The sequence below is a fragment of the Lathyrus oleraceus genome, chromosome 6 (assembly GCF_024323335.1).
Source record: "Lathyrus oleraceus cultivar Zhongwan6 chromosome 6, CAAS_Psat_ZW6_1.0, whole genome shotgun sequence".
NCBI classification, from domain to species: domain Eukaryota; kingdom Viridiplantae; phylum Streptophyta; class Magnoliopsida; order Fabales; family Fabaceae; genus Lathyrus; species Lathyrus oleraceus.
Window position 1 is genome coordinate 273326471 of NC_066584.1, and position 13141 is coordinate 273339611.

The following is a 13141-nucleotide window of genomic DNA, read 5'->3' on the forward strand; positions in this document are numbered from 1 at the left end:
ACTATTAGGTACACTATAAGTGGTCTTCCTGGAACTGGTGGTACCAAGTTAGGTGTTTTTTGCAAATATTCTTTGATTTTGTCGAAGTCCTTTTGACAACCTTCATTCCAGTCGATGACTTGATATTTCCCGAGCAACTTGAATATTGCATCACAAGTGGCTATGAGATGTGAGATAAACCTAGCGATGTAGTTTAATCTTCCCAAGAATCTGCGAACCTCTTTTTCTGTCCCCGGAGCTAGCATATCTTGGATGGCCCTGACTTTGTCAGGATCAACTTCGATCCCTCTCTAGCTGACTATGAACCCCAATACTTTCCTTGATCTGACTCCAAAAGTGCATTTTACAACATTCAAACATAACTTGAACTTTCTCAAATGATCAAACAGTTTTTAAAAGTTAATTATATGATATTTTTCAGTCTGTGATTTGGCAATCATATCATTGATATAGACCTCTATCTCCTTGTGATCATATCATGGAAAAGAGTCACCATTATCCTTTGGTATGTTGCCCTAACATTCTTTAATCCGAAAGGCATTACCTTGTAACAGAAGGTGCGCCATGGAATGATAAATGTGGTTTTATCCATGTCTGTGGGAGCCATCTTTATCTTATTATAACCGGAGAATTTGTCCATGAATGAAAAGACCGAGAATTAAGCGGTGTTTTCTACTAGTACATCAATGTGGGTAGAGGGAAGTCATCTTTAGGACTTTCTCTATTGAGATCTATGTAGTCTACGCACATTCTGACTTTCCCGTATTTCTTTGGGACTGACACGATGTTAGCGACTCATTATGGATACTTGGAAATGACTAGGAATATTGCGTCAAATTGTTTTCTGACTTCCTCTTTGATCTTGAGAGACATGTCTGGTCCAGTCCTTCTCAATTTATGCTTAATTGGCGGACACTCTGGTATAAGCGGTAGCTTGTGTATGACAACATTTGTGTCTAGTCCTGGCATGTCCTGATATGACCAAACAAACACATATGCATAGTTATGTAAAAGCACGATCAATCTTTCTTTGATCTTATCATCTAAGGCAGCGCTGACCTTAACATCTTTCCTATTTTCTTTGGTTCCCATATTGATCACATCCATTGGTTCCTAATGGGGTTGAATTTCTTTATCCTCTTGTTTCAACAGTTTGGCTAATTCTTCAGAAAGCTTGCAATCATCCTCAACGCCTTCTTCCGCTTGGTTAATCGGGAATTCAAAGTCGTAAGGAGGTTATAGCAGTGTTGTTTTCAATAGGTTCATTTATTAATCTGCACGAGGAAGATTTTTTCTTATTATTATCCTCTTTTGGAATGATGTGCTGAGAGTGAAAGTGTGTGAAAGATTTATTTCCATTTTTTTGAAAAAGAAAACTTGGAATGAAATAAAAATGGTCTTAACTGAAAACAAAATGCAATTTTATTCATAAATAAGTCATTAAAACAAAGGGAGGCCGCCCATTTTCCTTGGGCAAAATAAATGACTTATTATTAAAAAATAGTAAATTACTTTGAAATCGAAATTATCTTTGGAATCTCAACGACCTTCTAATTGTTAAGTCGTAAGGGGTTATAGAAGTGTTGTTTTTAATAGGTTCATTTATTAATCTGCACGAGCAATATTTTTTCTTATTATTATCATCTTTTGGGATGATGTGCTGAGAATGAAAATGTGTGAAATATTTATTGCCATTTTTTTGAAAAAGAAAACTTGGAATGAAAGAAAAATGGTATTTGTAACACGGTGGGAGAACTGACTTTAATTAAATGTTGCGGATAGCAAGAGTCGCCACCGACTTTTATTTTACCCAAAAGGAAAGGACATAAAAGAACAGGAAAGACCTTTAAAAGATTTTGAGTTCGGGGGGTAGGTTATACAAAGGGAAGGTATTAGCACCCTTTATATCCATGGTTATCCATGGGCTCTTAGTTACTTAGCTCACTTTGTTTGTTTGCAAGAGTGTAGTGTGTGATTAGAAAAATTTCTTTAAGTACTTTGTAATGACCCTCGTATGGGTGTATACAAAGCCTAGTTTAGAAATTGTGAGGTGTAAAAGTAATTTTGAAAAGTGTGAGCAAGTAACTATGAGATACCTACCCTAGATTAAGTCTTTCGTGTTCTCGTATATTCTTTCAATGGTAAGACTGTCCCTATTATTAAGGAATAGGTAGTCATTACCTTGGATGTGTTTAAGGGACGGGCGTAGGGTCATCGTATGGTCAATGAAGGCAACATAAGGGGTGTCTTTAGCAACTCGTAGGGACTATCATCATATTTACCGAAGGGACAAGATCATTATATCGTAGGCAACCTCGTAGGGACTTGATCTTTTAAGTTTATAGGGACTTGATGATTTTTCTATTTGAAGGAACTTTGCTTAAGACACCCCTATTTTCGAGGGACTTGACCATTTAAAGAAGGCAACCAAGAGGAATACCCTAGGAAGTACAGATGGCGATCAAAGATCGACTTACGTGTGTGAGTGTTATTTTTCAGATATTTGTCTTGAATTTAATTTTCTAAGTTCAATTATTTACAGTTAGTTTTTTGCACTCCCTAAATTACTAACCACGCAATAAATATTTACAAAAATAAAAGCAAGAAAAATAAATTCCTAAACTATTACATGGCTATGGGACAGATACATAATAATCAGGCGAGAAAGAATAAATTTATAACCTATACATTTGTTCCTAATATTATAAATAAAACAAAATTAAAATAAGGAAAATAATGAAGCAAAAATAGAATAGATAAAAGCAAATAATAATAAAATAATAAATAAACAATGGTAATAAAGCAATAATAAAATAACAATAATAATAAAGTGATAATAAAAAGGTTAGAATTTTAAAAGAAATTATTTTAGGTTAAACAAGTTAGATTTTTTTAGAAGTTATTAGAAAAATATGAGTTTAAAATAAGTTAGTAATAATAAAAGAATTTAAAATACATTAATGTACAAATTATAAAATAAAAGAGTTATATGAAAAATATTAAGTTTGTTATTTACAAAATAAATAAAGGTTATAGAAAATATCAAATTATTAGATTAATAGGTTTATTATTATTATTCAATTAGAAAAATGGTCAATTAGATTTTATTTACAAAATATATAAGGATTTATTATTATAAGTAAGTAATAAAAAAAGTTATTAAAATAGTTAGTATTTATTATTTATTTACAAAAATATAAAGGTTATAGAAAAATATTGAATAATTAATTTAGTAGGTTTTCACGCCCTACATTACTAAACCACGCAGTTAATATAGGATCAATGGCAGGAATTTAAATGGCAGAAAAATAAAATGGCAGAAAATAAATGGCAGAAAATAAAATCCTAATTATTACAACGCTTTGGTGCAGTTAAATAATAAAGATGGCGAAAAGTAAAACTGAAAATATTACAAGTTAAAACTTAAAATATTACAAGGGCGAAGCAGTTACAGTGTATGAATAACATAAATATGAGCGAAAATAGGAAATAATAATAAGGTTTGTTAAGGTTTAAGAAAAGGTTGATGGTTTAGAGGAAACAACACGGTTAAAGTTTTAGGTTTGAAATTTAGAGTTTGTGGCGAAATTGTCAGGGTTTAGGAAAAATCAGGGTAGTTAGTTATATAAAAAAATGTGCAGATAGTTTGTGGCGAAATTGTCAGGGTTTAGGAAAAATCAGGGTAGTTAGTTATATAAAAAAATGTGCAGATCTAAATATATGTATATATAAAAAAAAATATGAATTAAAAAAAAACAACGGCGTTGCTAGCGCAAAATTGCGATCATCGCAACTGGATCGGATAACACAAATGTCACGCCTCATACACGTATATGTGAAAACGGCGTATTGACACGATCCGATCCGAAAACATAATCAAATTATAATATAAAATAGAAATATATATATATTTAACTAAACCGCATGTATCTGGAATACATAACACAGTCACACATATGAACATGTATTTGAAACACAGTAACAAATATATCAACAAAATAGATAAAGTATATATCATATATAAACTATTACCAAACTGTGTGTACGATAGTATAGATCAGCCACTCTCAGTTTCTCTTTTTTTGTTCTATCTTTCGGCGTCTCTCTATCAGTCATGCTAGTAAATATATATAGGAACAAATTAGGTTAATGATAATGGGCCTAAGTTTATTTTGAAACCCAATATTAAATTAAAAACTGAATAAAGTTAAATAATTAAAATAGTTAAAATTAAAATAAAAACTAATTAACCTATTTATTTATTCTAGACCCAATATAAAAATAAATAGACTCAAAAAAAAAAGTCGGGCACCAAAATGCTCGAAAAAATAAAATGAACACGTCAAAATAATCAGCGCGAAATAAATGACTCGGAAAAATACAGCGTTTGGTCGGATTTTGAAATAAAAATTATGACCGTTTAAACTGCTCAGACTGATCAACATATGACCAAAAATAGTCGTAAAAATATTTTTAGCATGTCAAATTAAACCACGTGAACCGCAGATTAATGTTACCGACATTTGCAAACTTAAACTTGACATTTTTTCGTTGACTAATTTTAGGCACAGTTAAAAAGTTAATTTGACCAGTCTGTTTGTAAATTCCGAGAAATTATTCCGGCTAATATTAAGACAGAAAAAAATGTTATGCTATGAAGATGATGCAAATGAATGTGAAACAAAAAATTGGTTAGAGTTAAAAATAGAGGGCAAATTTTGGGGTGCAACAGCTGCCCCTGTTCAATTTTCTGAAACCTGAGGAGTTAGATTGGCCTGTGTGCCATTCGTGACTTGGAAGGTTGAAGGGGATTGAACACAAAAGCCCAAAAATTTGCACTCGCCGGTGCGTAAAGTAACACTGATGACTGGTTGTATATGCTTAAGTGGGCTTGAAGATGCCACTTGGAAGAACTGGAGATGGGCTTATAGATGCCATCCATAATATCAAGAGGTGATAATATCTTGATGTTGATACTGGATATCAGTACTAGGTCTTTGTATAGGTCGTCTCTGAATCGTATCTAAGAACATACTTTTAATTTAAGTGTCAGAACCAAATCTTCGTGGTGATTTCTTTCTGAATTAAGTATCAGCACTAGACCTTTGTATAGATCGTCTCTGAACTGTTTTGAATTGTTGAATAGACCAGTAGAAATAAATCTTCGTGATGATTATCTCTTCTGGAAATATCCTGGACTAGGGAATAGATCTTCGTATAGACCGTTTGCCTACTATCCAAGGACACCTTGAGTAATGATTAAGTATCAGCACTAGATCTTCGTATAGATCGTTTCTGACCTGTTGTGAATTGTTGATAGTATTTTATCTGTATATAACCATCCTGCAAGGAAAAGGTTAGTTTATGCAATATGTATGCATGCATGGCATGGTGCATCTAAGTAAATGTATTATGCACTTATGGATATGCCATGGTATGATGTAAATGATGTATGTATGAATCATGCGGCCTGAAGCGTCCGGATATCTTTGTATAACAACTGCTGGCTAGGGAAAATAAATCCCGATTCGTTGCGGAAGAATATGAGGAACTCGTTCCCGTCTTGTTTGATAGTATAGTATTTGTCACTTCCCGTATTCGTTCGCCGTACTTCTATTGAAGGAATAAGTTCCTGAGTATCCCGACTGAGGATAAAAGAGATGGACATAAATTCAAGGGGAGACGTAATTCGAAGCATCTATAAAGATAGATTTGCTCTACTGGGGATTTGTAGTGGGGATGAACCGGCGAAGCTTCGTTGAACTACTACCCTCGTTCGTCCTTAGTAAATACTATTACTGCATTTTATGCATTTCTGGTAAACATCAATCGTATTCAAAAGCATACATACATTCAAACACAACCAATGGACGTTTTCGCTTATGTAAATAGAGTAAAAGTAAATCTGGATTCAAAGATGAAATTTTATTTATATCACAAAGTGACTTATACATAGGCAAGTTTGTACAAGGAGACAGAAATCCTAGTAAGAGGAATTCGTCGTAAATTTTTTATAAAACAAAGAAAACAGCTATGTGAAAAATGATCCTATTGAGTTTCAATTCTACTATTGCCATTATCTTCAAATATCTCATCTTCTGCTGTTGAGACAGAAACGATTGGATTGATCTTTATCTGTTTGAACTTGATTTAGGTAGCACCATCAGTTGAAGTTACATGAGTGATCCAAACGAGACATAGTCACACGCTTTAATCCCTAACTTTTGCCTGGATTGCCCTTTCAGGTTTTCAATCCACCGGGATACCCTTTTTTGCCCAAGCCGCCTTTTCAGGTTTTCGACTTGCCGGGTGTACATTTTTTTTATATATATCCCTAATTTTTGCCCGAACCCTTTTGGTTTGCCGGGATGCCCTTATTTTTGCCTAGGCCAGTCAACCTAGCGGGTCTCTTTTTAGGCGTAGTATTTTTTAACTATGTCTGCATTTACAGGCTGTGGAAAGTCTTCACAATCCATAGTAGTAAGCATCATGGCACCTCCTGAGAATACTCTTTTGACCACAAATGGTCCTTCATATGTAGGAGTCCACTTGCCCCTAGGATCACCCTGTGGTAGTATGATACGCTTGATTACCAAGTCACCAGCCTGATATACCTTTGGCTTAACCTTCTTATTGAAAGCTTTGATCATCCGTTTCTGGTACATCTGACCATGACAAACAGCTGCCAACCTCTTCTCATCAATCAAATTTATCTGGTCGAGTCGAGTCTGAATCCACTCATCTTCATCCAAGCCTGCATCCTTCATGATTCTTAGAGAGGGAATCTGAACTTCCACTGGTAACACGGCTTCCATTCCGTAAACCAAAGAGAAAGGAGTTGCCCCTGTCAAAGTGCGTACTGAAGTGCGATAACCATGAAGAGCAAAGGGTAACATCTCATGCCAGTCTTTATATGTTACTGTCATCTTTTGTATGATCTTCTTAATATTCTTATTAGCAGCCTCCACGGCGCCATTCATCTTTGGCCGGTACGGAGAAGAGTTATGGTGTTTTATTTTGAACTGCGTGCAGAGTTCAACAATCATCTTGTTGTTCTTCCGGAGAGAGCAGGTTTCTCAGATGTATATTTGATAAGATCCATCTTAGAAATCAATAAAGTGGTATGATTCAACATATACTATCTTAGTCGGCGAGCAGCCTAAGCCAAAGCATAGCAAGCTTTCTCGAGCTGGGAGTATCTTGTTTCACAGTCGGTACCTTTTGCTAAGGTAGTATATTGCATGCTCTTTTCGACCAGACTCGTCATGTTGCCCCAATACACACCCTATTGAATTTTCTAACACGGTCAAATACATGATTAGAGGTCTTCCTTCAACTGGTGGCATCAGATTTATAGGTTCTTGGAGATACTTCTTGATTTTGTCAAAAGCTTATTGACATTCATCATTCCATATCATCTCTTGATTTTTCCAGCGAATACCTCTACATAGTTACGTAACATCCGACTCAATCTTTCTTTGACACTGTTTTCCAAGCCTGCTCCTATTTTGACTTCTTTCTTGTCTACTTCAGTACCCAGATTTACAACCTCAATTGATTCCTCATGCGGCTGTGTAACTTTCTCTTCTTGTTGTAATAACCTAGCAAGCTCTACAGGTACTTCACAATCTTCATCCTTTCCATCTTCAGCTTGATAGATCGGATTCTCGAAATTATAATTGGCAATAGTAGAACTGTTATCAACAGGATCCAGAGTGGATGAGGATCTGCATTTTAGTGATGTGGGTGTGTGTAAGAACACATAGCTGATGAAAATAAAATAAAAGAAAAACAAAGAGCCCAATATTTACGAAAACGAAACGTCCATTGATTTTTATTGAATGAAGTATGCAAATGAAATGACATCCCGAAACAAGCATACCATTGTGCCCCGGGTAAGGCACAAGGCTTAAAAATAACAACGCAGTAATAGTATTTACTCCTGACTAAAGGAGATAGGAATAACGTCTTCAGTCTTCCAATTGTTGAGCCCATCACCCACAGTAGGAAAAATCCAGTTATCCAGATTGTAGTCTTCATTATAGTCACCCACAACATTGATTTGATCTTTCATGTTCCCTTGATTGGTGATACGAACAGCACGAGCACGACGAACAACCTTCTGGGACTCTGCAGTGAAACCCAAACCAAACTTGTCAGACTTGTAAGGAATGTCGGGAAGCTGACCCCAAATAGTACAACCACCTTCTTCAACCACAGCTCTAGCATCTTTGAGGGAAGCCATTGTAGGAGGTACTCTGGTAACCACAGGAACTCTTTTAACCACAAGAGGAGCTTCAGTAGCGGGAACGACCCAAGGAACTACTTCAAATGTCTGGCAAGGAGTCTCAACATATTCACCTTCCACTTCAACATACTTAAATGTATTCACATGACTGACCATATATTCTTCCTCTCCATAAACAGTTACGATCTTTCCCTTCACTGGATATCTCAACTTCTGATGTAGAGTGGAGGTCACAGCACCTGCCCCGTGGATCCAGGGGCGCCCAAGCAAACAAGAGTACGCAGGACGAATATCCATTACATAGAAGGTAGAATCGAAGACTTGAGAGCCTACTTTGATCGGGAGATCTATTTCTCCATGCACCACTCTTCTTGAACCATCAAAGGCTCTCACCACTATATTACTTGATCTTAACACAGCATCTTCAGGACTGAGCTTGTTCAGAACCTCTTTGGGAAGTACATTCAATGAAGAGCCATTGTCTATCAACACATGAGACAAGGTAGTGCCCCTACATTCAATGGAGATATGTAAAGCTCTGTTATGGTTTCTTTTGGCAGGAGTCAAGTCAGCATCAGAAAAACCTAACCCATTATCATAAGTTAGATGTGCAACACAATTTTCAAATTGATCCACAGAAATTTCATTTGGTACATGAGCAGTCCTTAAGAATTTGATCAAGGCTTTAGCATGAGCCTCAGAACACAGCAACAAAGACAACATGGAAATTTTGGAGGGAGTATGCCCCAACTGGTCAACAATATCATAATCACTCTTACGAATGATCTTCAGCACTTCTTCCATCTGTTTAGAGAGATTTTCAGCAGTCGGTGCTTCAGCTTGCACAGGTTCAACCACAGGACCTTTGCCTCGAGCATCAGTACTTGGCTCAGAAGTGGAGGTAGTAGTTGGAAGAACTGTATTTTTTGAGGTAGCTGGAGGAGAGAAAATTCTTCCACTTCTGGTGATCTTACTAGATCCAGCAATATTATCAACATCAAGGTTATCATCAGTAACAGGTGTATCAGTCAAAGGTTCCTGCTTAACACCATGGATATAAACATCAGAACCGTAATTCCAGGGTATAGCTTTATCAGAAGTATAAGGAATAGGGCCAGGAGTGGTAATAATCATGGGAGGCATTCTAACTTCAGCAACAGTCTTCACCAGGCCTTCAGCAGTAATTTTGATAGGACCCTTGGAAGTGATCTTGACAGTCTGTTCAAGAGCCATTTCTGCTGAAATAAACAGCGAGAAGATAAGATACCTGTTCATAAGAAACCTGTGATGCAATAATATGGTATGTAGATGCTTATGCAATGTTTTCAAGGACCGTAGGATTTAAATTTGTTTAAACCACCAAAAAGTAAACTTTTATTAGTAATAAACTTGTTTGCCCCTTGGGCTTACAATAAAATGAAATGAATACAAAAAATGGGGTTTTAAGTCTCCCATGGACGTTTCCTCTTTGTGTTGAGGTATGATTTGAGATTCCGCTCCTCGTGAAGTTGTTTTGTTAGCTCCAGGATTCTTTCCTGACTTGTCTTGTAATGAGTCTCAAAAGTATCTTTTTGCTCCTTCAACTGGATCCAGGACCTCTGTAACTCTTCCATGTCAGTGGGCATGTCTGGATGAAGAATGATGTAAGAAGTATCTCCTTCAGCAACAGGCTCCATGGTAACTGGCAGGATAGCAGGATATGGCATCATAAGAGTCTGAGCACGAGATCGTACCCATCTGAGATATGGTTCCATAGGAATAGTGTACTTGGGTTCCAGAGTCTTGTTGTCAACCTTGTTCACTTTACCCCATGCTCGTATGAACCTTTGACGGTAACCTTGAAGATCGTTGTCGTAGTCGAACACAATACCCTGAATAAGCATGTCATGAGGACCATCAGTCCGAGCGTAACCAAACTGACGTAGAGCTAAAGAAGGGTTGTAGGTAATGCCCCCTCTTATGCCAAGGAGTGGCACATTAGGGAACTCCCCACAACGGTCAATGATGGTAACATTCTCCATAGATCTAGAGCACCAATGAATATCTGAATGAGAAAGTGACATAATCCTCTTGGACCACCTGAACCCTTGTTCATTCTTCATCACTGATCGAGGAAGGTGAGAAATAAACCACCTAGATAATATAGGTATGCAACACATCAGAGTTCCTCGTGCCTTCGTAGTACAGGTATGAAGAGAGTGTAAGATGTCTCCAAGTAATGTAGGCACTGGATTGCGAGTCAGAAATATGTTGATGGCGTGTACGTCTATGAACTGGTCTGGATTGGGGAACAATACTAAGCCATAAATCAATAGGGCTAAGATCTCCTCAAAAGTATCATAACTCATAGCCTTCAGGAATACTTGAGCTTTCTCCACCAATACCTTAGCAAGAATACCCTTAACTCCACTCCTTGTTTCTAGGACAATGTCTGATTTCTTTAAATGTAAGGCTGCAGCAATGACTTCAGGTTTAGGCTCTTTTTCCAAGCCTGTGAAGGGTTTCTGATCAAGAATAGGTATACCCAGAAGCTTGGAGAACTCTTCCATTGTAGGAACCAGCTGATAGTCGGGAAATGTGAAGCAATGATGTTTAAGTCAAAAAACTGAAACAGGATACTCATCATGTCTTCATTGAACCCTGAAGTGACTAGATCCAGTAGGTGATCATGCCTCTTGATGAACTGGGAGTTTTCAGAAACTTGAGAGACCAATTCCTTAAGCTTAGGAGGTATTCCTACAAAGTTGATCCGGATAGTATTCCTGCGAGCAGAAGCCATGACCTGCAATAAAGATAAATCCTTTGGTCCTTGAAATGGTTAGTGAAAATGCTATGCTTATGATGCATGATGATGCTATGATGTTATGCTCAATCACAAACATGTGGCACACACAAACAAGTCACACAATAGCCCTAGGTTTGAAGGCTTGCATGAGGTTTAAAGGTAAATACCCTCCGCTGAAGTTTAGTTGATTCATCCTGTCCTACAAAAGTAACCAGGTTCTAAGGGATCTCAAAATCATTGATCCTTCACAAGGGTGGTTGTTCAGTAGGCAACTTACTTGCCAACCAAAACCCTCCAAGTTTAGGATCTCAATGAGTGTAGTATCGAGTATCAACCAACTTCAGTCTTCACCAAAGCCGGTTATCTCACTACTTTCTAAAGGCCAAGATGGGATGACTAGGGTTCTAAAAGTCAGTTAGTGTATTGGCAACATATGGCAGCCTCATGTTATCCTCAACTTGCTTAAGGAACATAAGCACCAACCAAGAAGTCACACTAACTATGGCCACCAGATCAACCATATCGATATACGCCGTACAGTTTCCTTGGTCTATTGCCATTTACCTAAGGTACACTAGATCCGGGTTAGGGTCTTTCACACATAAGAGCACCCAACAGATAAGTATAAAGCAAACAAGGCAAACAATTTTAAAGTGATCTAATTCCTAAGGGTACCCCTCTTTTATTAAATCCCCAGTGGAGTCGCCAGTTCTGTAACACGGTGGGAGAACTGACTTTAGTTAAATGTTGCGGATAGAAAGAGTCGCCACCGACTTTTATTTTATCCAAAAGGAATGGACATAAAAGAACAGGAAAGACCTTTAAAAGATTTTGAGTTCGGGGGGTAGGTTATACAAAGGGAAGGTATTAGCACCCTTTATATCCATGGTTATCCATGGGCTCTTAGTTACTTAGCTCACTTTGTTTGTTTGCAAGAGTGTAGTGTGTGATTAGAAAAATTTCTTTAAGTACTTTGTAATGACCCTCGTATGGGTGTATACAAAGCCTAGTTTAGAAATTGTGAGGTGTAAAAGTAATTTTGAAAAGTGTGAGCAAGTAACTATGAGATACCTACCCTAGATTAAGTCTTTCGTGTTCTCGTATATTCTTTCAATGGTAAGACTGTCCCTATTATTAAGGAATAGGTAGTCATTACCTTGGATGTGTTTAAGGGACGGGCGTAGGGTCATCGTATGGTCAATGAAGGCAACATAAGGGGTGTCTTTAGCAACTCGTAGGGACTATCATCATATTTACCGAAGGGACAAGATCATTATATCGTAGGCAACCTCGTAGGGACTTGATCTTTTAAGTTTATAGGGACTTGATGATTTTTCTGTTTGAAGGGACTTTGCTTAAGACACCCCTATTTTCGAGGGACTTGACCATTTAAAGAAGGCAACCAAGAGGAATACCCTAGGAAGTACAGATGGCGATCAAAGATCGACTTACGTGTGTGAGTGTTATTTTTCAGATATTTGTCTTGAATTTAATTTTCTAAGTTCAATTATTTACAGTTAGTTTTTTGCACTCCCTAAATTACTAACCACGCAATAAATATTTACAAAAATAAAAGCAAGAAAAATAAATTCCTAAACTATTACATGGCTATGGGACAGATACATAATAATCAGGCGAGAAAGAATAAATTTACAACCTATACATTTGTTCCTAATATTATAAATAAAACAAAATTAAAATAAGGAAAATAATGAAGCAAAAATAGAATAGATAAAAGCAAATAATAATAAAATAATAAATAAACAATGGTAATAAAGCAATAATAAAATAACAATAATAATAAAGTGATAATGAAAAGGTTAGAATTTTAAAAGAAATTATTTTAGGTTAAACAAGTTAGATTTTTTTAGAAGTTATTAGAAAAATATGAGTTTAAAATAAATTAGTAGTAATAAAAGAATTTAAAATACATTAATGTACAAATTATAAAATAAAAGAGTTATATGAAAAATATTAAGTTTGTTATTTACAAAATAAATAAAGGTTATAGAAAATATCAAATTATTAGATTAATAGGTTTATTATTATTATTCAATTAGAAAAATGGTCAATTAGATTTTATTTACAAAATATATAAGGATTTATTA